The following is a 10,142-nucleotide window of genomic DNA, read 5'->3' as shown; positions in this document are numbered from 1 at the left end:
TGGAATGTCCTTGTCTTTGGACATTCCTTGTCTCTGTTCAGTGATTTTTCAGTAGTCCCATTATAGATTTTTTGATGATCCAACGGATGTTGGCAATTTGATCTCTGGTTCCTCTGCCTTTCTAAAACCAGCTTGAACATCAGGAAGTTCACGGTTCACATATTGCTGAAGCCTGCCTTGGAGAATTTAGAGCATTACTTTACTAGCACGTGAAATGAGTGCAATTGTGCAGTAGTTTGAGCCCTCTTTGGCATTGCCTTTTTTGGGGATTGGAATGAAAACTGACCTTTTCCAGTCCTGTGGTCACTGCTGAGTTTTCCAAATGTGCTAACATATTGAGTGCAGCACTTTCACAGCATCATCTTCTAAGATTTGAAACAGCTCAACTGGAATGCCGTCACCTCCACTAGCCTTGTTCCTAGTGATGCTTCCTAAGGCCCACTTGACTTCACAATCCAGGATGTCTGGCTCTAGGTGATTGATCACACCATCATGATCTTTTTTGTATAGTTCTTTTGTTTTATCTTGCCACCTCTTCTTAATAACTTCTGCTTCTGTTAGGTCCATATCATTTCTGTCCTTTATTGTGGCCATCTTTGCATGAAATTTTCCCTTGGTATCTCTAATTTTCTTGGAGCGATCTCTAGTCTTTACCATTCTATTGTTTTCTCCTATTTCTTTGCATTGATCATGGAGGAAGGCTTTCTTATCTCTCCTTGCTAGTCTTTGGAACTCTGCATTCAAATGGGCATATTTTTCCTTTTTGCCTTTGCCTTTCGCTTCTCTTCTTCTCACAGAATTTTGAAAGGACAACTCAGACAACCATTTTGCCTTCTTGCATTTTCTTTTCTTCAGTTCAGTTCAGTTCGGTTCAGTTGCTCAGTCATGTCTGACTCTTTGCGACCCCATGAATCGCAGCACACCAGGCCTCCGTGTCCATCACCAACTCCTGGAGTTCACTCAAACTCATGTCCATCGAGTGGGTGATGCCATCCAGCCATCTCATCCTCTGTCGTCCCCTTCTCCTCCTGCCCCCAATCCCTCCCAGCATCAGAGTCTTTTCCAATGAGTCAACTCTTTGCATGAGGTGGCCAAAGTACTGGAGTTTCAACTTTAGCATCATCCCTTCCAAAGAACACCCAGGGCTGATCTCCTTTAGAATGGACTGGTTGGATCTCCTTGCAGTCCAAGGGACTCTCAAGAGTCTTCTCCAACACCACAGTTCAAAAGCATCAATTCTTCGGCGCTCAGCTTTCTTCACAGTCCAACTCTCACATCCATACATGACCACAGGAAAAACCATAGTCTTGACTAGATGGACCTTTGTTGGCAAAGTAATGTCTCTGTTTTTGAATATGCTATCTAGGTTGGTCATAAGTTTCCTTCCAAGGAGTAAGCGTCTTTTAATTTCCTGGCTGCAGTCACCATCTGCAGTGATTTTGGAGCCCAAAATAATAAAGTCTGACACTGTTTCCACTGTCTCCCCATCTATTTCCCATGAAATGATGGGACTGGATGCCATGATCTTCATTTTCTGAATGTTGAGCTTTAAGCCAACTTTTTCACTCTCCTCTTTCACTTTCATCAGGAGGCTTTTTAGTTTCTTTTCTTGGGGATGGTTTAATCACTGCCTCCTGTACAATGTCACAAACCTCCATCCATAAGTCCTTCAGGCACTCTGTCTATCGGATCTAATCCCTTGAATCTATTTCTCACTTCCACTATATATTTGTAAGGGATTTGATTTAAGTCATACATAAGTGGACTAATGGTTTTCCCTACTTCATCAAATTCAGTCTGAATTTGGCAATAAGGAGTTCATGATCTTAGCCACAGTCAGCTCTCTGTCTTGTTTTTGGTGACTGTTTAGAACTTCTTCATCTTTGGCTGCAAAAAATATAATCAATCTGACATCTGATGATGTCCATGTGTAGAGTCTTCTCTTTTTGTTGAAAGAGTGTGTTTGCTATGACCAGGGCTTTCTCTTGACAAAACTCTTAGCCTTTGCCCTGTTTCACTCTGTACTCCAAGGCCAAATTTGCCTGTTACTCCAGGTATCTCTTGACTTTTAAATTTGCATTCCAGTCCCATATAAAGAAAAGGACATCTTTTTTTGGGTGTTAGTTCTAGAAGGTCTTGTGGGTCTTCATAGAACCATTGAAATTCAGCTTCTTCAGCATTACCGAAGAAGTAATGTTGGGGCACAGATTTGAATTACCATGATATTGAATGATTTGCCTTGGAAACAAAGATCATTCTATCGTTTTTGAGATTGCATCCAAGTACTGCATTTTAGACTCTTTTGTTGACTATGAGGGCTACTCCATTTCTTCTAAGGGATTCTTGCCCACAGTAGTAGATATAATGGTCATCTGAGTTAAATTCACCCATTCCAGTCCATTGTTCACTGATTCCTAAAATGTCGATGTTCACTCTTGCCATCTCCTGTTTGACCATTTCCAATTTGCCTTGATTCAAGGACCTAGCATTCCAGGTTCCTATGCAATATTGTTCTTTACAGCATCAAACTTTTTCCATCACCAGTCACATCCACAACTGGGTGTTGTTTTTGCTTTAGCTTCATCTCTTCATTCTTTCTGGAGCTATTTCTCCACTGATCTCCAGTAGCATATTTGGCACCTACTGACCTGAGGAGTTCATCTTTCAGTGTCCTATCTTTTTTGCCTTTCCATGGGTTTCTGTTCATGGGGTTCTCAAGGCAAGAATACTGAAGTGGTTTGTCATTTCCTTCTCCCGTGGGCCACATTTTGTCAGAACTCTCCACCATGACCTGTCCATCTTGGCTGGCCCTATATGGCATGGATCATAGTTTCATTAGTTAGACAAAGCTATGGTCCATGTGATCAAATTGGTTAGTTTTCTGTGATGTGGTTTTCATTCTGTCTGCCCTCTGATGGAGAAGAAAAAGAGGGTCATGGAAGTTTCCTGTGGGAGAGACTTACTGAGGGGAAACTGGGTCTTTTTCTGATGGGTGGACCCATTTTCACTAAATCTTTAATCCAATTTTCTGTTGATGGGCAGGGCTGTGTTCCCTTCCTGTTATTTACCTGGGTCCAAACTATGGTGGAGGTAATGAAGATAATGGCAAACTCCTTCTAAAGTTCCCATGTCCTGCAGCAGGCCACTGCTGACCCATGCCTCTGCTAGAGACTCCTGGGCCCTCATGGCAAATCTGGGTCAGTCAATTGTGGGGTCACTGTTCCTTTCTCCTGAGTCCTGGTGCCTGCATGGTTCTGTTTGTGCCTACCAAGGGTCTGTTTCTCCAGACCTGTGTAAGTTCTGGGGTCTCTAATGTGGGGATAATGGCAACCTCTTTCAAGATGGCTTATGCAATACCCAGGTCTGCTGCACCCAGAGCTCCTGCCCCTATTGCAGTCTACTGCTGAGCCATACCTCCTCAGGAGACACTCAAACACAGTTCTGGCTCAGTCTCTGTGGGGTCTCTGGGTCCTAGTGCACACAAGGTTTGTTTGAGCACTGTGAGATTTCCAGAAAAACATCTACTTCTGCTTTATTGACTATGCCAATCCCTTTGACTGTGTGGATCACAAAAAACTGTGGAAAATTCTTAAAGAGATGGGAATACCAGACTACCTGACCTGCCTCCTGAGTAATCTGTATGCAGGTCAAAAAGCAACAGTTAGAACTGGAAGTGAAACAACAGGCTTGTTCCAAATTGGGAAAGGAGTATTTCAAGGCTGTACATTGTCACCCTATTTATTTAATTTATATGCAGAGTACATCATGCAAAATGCTGGACTGGATGAAGCAAAAGCTGGGATCAAGATTGCTTGAGGAATTATCATTAACCTCAGATATGCAGATGACACCACCCTTATGGCAGAAAGTGAAGAAGAACTAAAGAGCCTCTAGATGAAAGTGAAAGAGGAGAGTAAAAAATATTGGCTTAAAACTGAACATTCAGAAAATTAAGATCATAGAATCTGGTCCCATCAATTCATGGCAAATAGATGGGGAAACAATGGAAATAGTGGCAGACTTTATTTTTTTGGTATCCAAAGTCACTGCAGATGGTGAGTGAAGCCATGAAATTAAAAGATGCTTACTCCTTGGAAGAAAGGTTATGACCAACCTAGACATCATATTAAAAAGCAGAGACGTTACTTAGCCAACAAAGGTCCATCTAGTCAAAGCTATGGTTTATCCAGTAGTCATGTACGGATGTGAGAGTTGGACTATAAAGAAAGCTGAGCGCCGAAGAATTGATGCTTTTGAACTGTGGTGTTGGAGAAGACTCTTGAGAATCCCTTGGACTTCAAAGAGTTCCAACCAATGCATCCTAAAGGAAATCAGTCTTGAATGTTCACTGAAAGGACTGATGCTGCATCTGAAACAACAATACTTTGGTGACCTGATGGAAAGAACTGACTCATTGGAAAAAACCTTGATGCTGGGGAAGATTGAAGGCACTAGCAGAAGGAGATGGCAGAGGATGAGATAGTTGGATGGCATCACTGACTCAATGGACATGAGTTTGATTAAGATCTGGGATTTGGCGATGGACAGGGAAGTCTCTGTGGTGCAGTCCTTGGGGTCACAAAAAGTCAGATATGACTGAGTGGCTGAACTGAACTGAGTTTATGTTTGCATTCTACCACTTATCACCCCAACACTCAGCTGCCTAGAGGTCACAGATAGTGACCTGTGTCCTTAAGTACTAGTATTAATGCCACAGCTATGGCTACAGTGTCCTTGGCAGCTAACTGGTGATTAGCTCAGCAATAATAATGCACTCTATTCGACCCTGTTAAATATAAAGCCCAAGAGGCATGTTAATAAGCATTTACCTCCATATTTAAAAAGGCCTTGACTTGTAGTAATAATCTTGACTGATTTGGCCTTGTTAATTCAATAAATATCACAGGGCACCTAATAATTATATTTAGTAAAATAAAAACCATCTAAATAAAAAATTTATGGATCTTAATAGATATTTAGCTCTTCTCTTGATGGCCTTTAATTCAATTAAATTAATAATTTCAGTAACCACACTCTGAGAAGCTAATCAAATTCTGTGCAGTTCATCCAAAATAACACAGAGCAAACTTTATATTATAATGCATGGCTTTTGAACTTTAACATGAACATTACTACTCTGAGAAGAGTAAATGTGGCAGAAATGAACATATGGGATTTTGTTGCTCAAAAGCATTTATCCAAATGTTATATTTTTTGAAACACAGATAAAATAGGCAATTTTATCAACTAATAGACATGTCGCCCTGTCCAAAATGTCCATTGAGACTTTAAGCCACACCAGAAAGTCTTTGAAATTTGTTTCTGTTCAAAACATCCAAGAGCATATTCAGTCTAATGGCTACAAAAGCAAACAAAAAACTAAAAACAAAAAACAACCCCTTGTTCTGTTGCTTGGCAGTATTAAATCTTTATTTAGACATTCTCAGTGGAACATGCCAAAAATATTACATTCACACACAAAAATGCCAGTGCTACATTATAAAGTTTTGTTACCATTTCTATTATTTAGCAGAGATGGGAATAAAAGGTACAGGTGCTATGAAGAGGAGAGAAGCTGCAATGCCTGAAGTACATTAATCAGGATTTGGATAAGCTCACAGGGCTTCCTACGTGGTGCTAGTGGTAAAGAATCCAGTGCTCTCTGACAACCTAGAGGTGACGGGGTGCAGTGAGGGGTGGAAGGAAGATTCATGAAAGAGGGGAAATATGTATACCTGTGGCTGATATATGCTGATGTATGGCAAAACCCAGCACAGTATTGTAAAGCAATTATCCTTCAATTAAAAATAAATAAATTTTAAAAATATATAAAAAAACAAACAAAAAAAAAGAATCCTTCTGCCAATGTAAGAAACACAGGAGACAGGGTTTGATCAGGGGTCAGGAAGATCCCCTGGAGTAGGAAACAGCAACCCACTCCAGTATTCTTGCCTGGAAAATTCCATGGACTTGCTCTAAATTCCATGTAGAGCCTAGTGGCCTACAGTCCATGGGGTTGCAAAGGGTCAGACAGGCCTGAGCGACCAAGCACGCACATATACAGTCTTTTGGAATAGGACAGGAAAACAACAGTGCAATATTGGTGGGGAAGCAAGAAAAACTCTGATTGGGTTAAAAGTATCAGAAGAAGAACCAAATGTGACATCATCACAGGTACTTGGAAGAACACTCTGTGATGTTCATGATGAAGAGAGCTGGTTAATGCTACCAAAAGAAACTCATTAAAGAAGCAGGTAAAAAGAATTAAAAACCCACTTGGGCTGCCAAACTCAACTTGATCGCATGGAATTGAAATTCCAGAGGCTTATAAAGTAACCATATGTGGAGAATAATTTTTTATGAACAATTTCAGAGCTCAAGATGAGAATTCTTATTTACACAACTTATGAAAATATTTGATATTATAAGTCCCAGTTCCACATTATTCAGTGATGGCACCTTCAAGATGGCACCGACATAGTTCATTCAGTTATTTACTGTGCATGTGCAGTATTAGGTTTTGTTGTTGTTCAGTTGCTAAGTTGTGTCTGACTCTTTGCAACCCCACGGACTATAGCTTGCAAGGCTTCCCTGTCTGCTGAAGATATTGTCTCCTGGTGTTTGCTCAAACTCATGTCCATTGAGTCAGTGATGCCATCCAACCATCTCATCCTCTGTTCCTCCCTTCTCCTCTTGCCCTAAATTTTCCCCAGCATCAGAATATTTTCCAATGAGTTGGCTCATTGCTTCAGGTGGCCAAAGTATTAGGGCTTCAGATTCAACAGTCCTTCCAATGAATATTCAGGGTTGATTTCCTTTAAGATTGACTGGTTTGAGCAATAAGAAGTTGCTCTCCAAGGGACTCTCAAGAGTCTGCTCCAGCACCACAGTTCGAAAATTTCAACTATGTCATTGACCCAGACATTAACAATGAAAAAGACAAATGTATGTACATTTTATTATGTATTCACACACACACACTTATATATACTTATATATACACTTTCATTTGCATGGAAGAAAAGCTCAACTTTAACCTTTCATAGTGCATGATAGCTTTCAAGATTGCAAGTATGAATGCAATTTGACTACTCCTAACAAATGCATTAGTAAAAGGATGCTTGTTTCATTTTTCACAGTTGCTGGGCCTAAAAATATCTTCTTTGTTTCCAACCTATGAGTATTTAACAATGGTAGTGACACCCACTTGCATGCAGAAATATTGTAAACAATGTTTGAGCTTCCATTTGTGCCTTTGGAAGAAGTAAATGAAAATTTTAGTACACTGTGGAAAATGCAGAAAAAAATTTCTGTGACCTAATGGATTATGTTTTCAGAATGTATGTCCGTGGAAGATGTGGCAGTCTGAAGACAAGAAGTGCCAAGATTTTCATGAGAAAATCAGAATTTTTATACATCAGTGCTGAATGGCAATCACAGTATGAACAATGCAGTGCAAGGCTGTCATAGCTAATTTCAAAAGCTGGCGATAGTATTTCAAATGGAATTGATAGTCTTCAAATGGAAGGATGAAATACTATCACCAGCTTTTGAAATTAGCTTCCATTTGAAGACCTACTGAAGTGTTAAAAGATGAATAGCAAAGCAGGGAACAAATTGTAGGGTTCTCTGTGGTTGTAATCAAATATAGTGACCAACTTCACAATGACACTGACAAAATCAAATTCATATAACCAAAATTGTTAACAGATAAAATGAATATAAAGCTAATAACAAGGTCAATTCATACTTGGTAGCAGTTGCTCATCGGGTTGAGGATAACCCTATAGAACTTCATAGTTCTATAACATAACCTACAAGATCTTTTAGAACTAACACCCAAGAAAGATGTCCTTTTCATTATAGTGGACTGGAATGCAAAAGTATGAAATCCAGAAGCCCTTGTAGTAACAGGCAAATTTGGCCTTGGAGTACAGAATGAAGCAAGGCAAAGGCTAACAGTTTTACTAAGAGGACGCACTAGTCATAGAAAACACCCTCTTCTGACAACACAAGAAAAGACTCTACGCATGGACATCACCAGATAGCCAACACCAAAATCAGATGGATTATATTCATTGCAGCCAAAGATGGAGAAGCTCTATACAGTCAGCAAAAACAAGACCAGGAGCTGACTGTGGCTCAGATCATGAACTCCTTATTGCCAAATTCAGACTTAAATTTAAGAAAGTGGGAAAAAACACTAAACCATTCAGGTATAACCTAAATCAAATCCCTTATGATTATACAGTGGAAGTGAGAAATAGATTTAGGGGACTAGATCTGATAGACAGAGTGCCTGATGAAATATGGACAGAGGTTCGTGACATTGTACAAGAGACAGGGATCAACACCATCTCCAAGAAAAAGAAATACAAAAAAGCAAAATGGCTGTCTCAGGAGGCCTTACAAATAGCTGTGAAAAGAAGAGAAGCAAAAAGCAAAGGAGAAAAGGAAAGATATACCCATTTGAATGCAGAGTTCCAAAGAATAGCAAGGAGAGATAAGAAAGCCTTCCTTAGCAATCAATGCAAAGAAATAGAGGAAAACAACAGAATGGGAAAGACTAGAGATCTCTTCAAAAAAAATCAGAGATGCCAAGGGACCATTTCATGCAAAGATGGCCTGGCTCAATAAAGAACAGAAATGGTAGGGACCTAATAGAACAAAAAATCCTAAAAGAGGTGGCAAGAATACACAGAAGAACTGTACAAAAAAGATCTTCATGACCCAGATAATCACGATGGTGTGATCACTCACCTAAAGCCAACATCCTGGAATGTGAAGTCAAGTGGGCCTTAGGAAGCATCACTACAAACAAAGCTAGTGGAGGTGATGGAATTCCAGTTGAGCTATTTCAAATCCTAAAAGATGATGCTGTGAAAGTGCTGCACTCAATATGCCAGAAAATTTGGAAAACTCAGCAGTGGCCACAGGACTGCAAAAAGTCAGTTTTCATTCCAATCCCAAAGAAAGGCAATGCCAAAGAATGCTCAAACTACCACACAATTGCACTCATCTCACACGCTAGTCAAGTAATGCTCAAAATTCTGCAAGCCAGGCTTCAGCAATACGTGGACTGTGAACTTTTAGATGTTCAAACTGGTTTTAGAAAAGGCAGAGGAACCAGAGATCAAATTGCAAACATCTGCTGGATCAATTAAAAAGCAAAAGAGTTCCAGGAAAACATTTATTTCTGCTTTATTGATTATTCCAAAGACTGACTGTGTGCATCACAATAAAATGTGGAAAATTCTGAAAGAGATGGGAATTCCGGACCATCTGACCTGCCTTTTGAGAAACCTGTATGCAGGTCAGGGAGCAACAGTTAGGACTGGACATGGCACAACAGATTGGTTCCAAATAGGAAAAGGAGAACATCAAAGCTGTATATTGTCACCCTGCTTATTCTACTTATATGCAGAGTACATCATGAGAAACACTGGGCTGGAAGAAGCACAAGCTGGAATCAAGATTGCTGGGAGAAATATCAATAATGTTTGATATGTAGATGACACCACCCCAATGGCAGAAAGTGAAAAAGAATTAAAAAGCTTCTTGATGAAAGTGAAAGAGGAGAGTGAAAAAGGTGGCTTAAAGCTCAACATTCAGAAAACTAAGATCATTGCATCTGGTCCCATTCAGATCAGATCATTCACTCAGTCATGTCTGACTCTTTGCGACCCCATGAATCGCAGCACGCCAGGCCTCCCTGTCCATCACCAACTCCTGGAGTTCACTGAGACTCATGTCCATCGAGTCAGTGATACCATCCAGCCATTTCATCCTCTGTCGTCCCCTTCTCCTTCTGCCCCCAATCCATCCCAGCATCAGTCTTTTCCAATGAGTCAACTCTTCGCATGAGATGGCCAAAGTACTGGAGTTTCAGCTTTAGCATCATTCCTTCCAAAGAACACCCAGGGCTGATCTCCTTCAGAATGGACTGGGTGGATCTCCTTGCAGTCCAAGGGACTCTCAAGAGTCTTCTCCAACACCACAGTTCAAAAGCATCAATTCTTCGGCGCTCAGCCTTCTTCACAGTCCAACTCTCACATCCATACATGACCACAGGAAAAACCATAGCCTTGACTAGATGGACCTTTGTTGGCAAAGTAATGTCTCTGCTTTTGAATATGCTATCT

The sequence above is a fragment of the Bubalus kerabau genome, chromosome 1 (genome assembly GCF_029407905.1).
Source record: "Bubalus kerabau isolate K-KA32 ecotype Philippines breed swamp buffalo chromosome 1, PCC_UOA_SB_1v2, whole genome shotgun sequence".
Lineage (NCBI taxonomy): Eukaryota > Metazoa > Chordata > Mammalia > Artiodactyla > Bovidae > Bubalus > Bubalus kerabau.
This window is presented reverse-complemented; position numbering follows the sequence as displayed.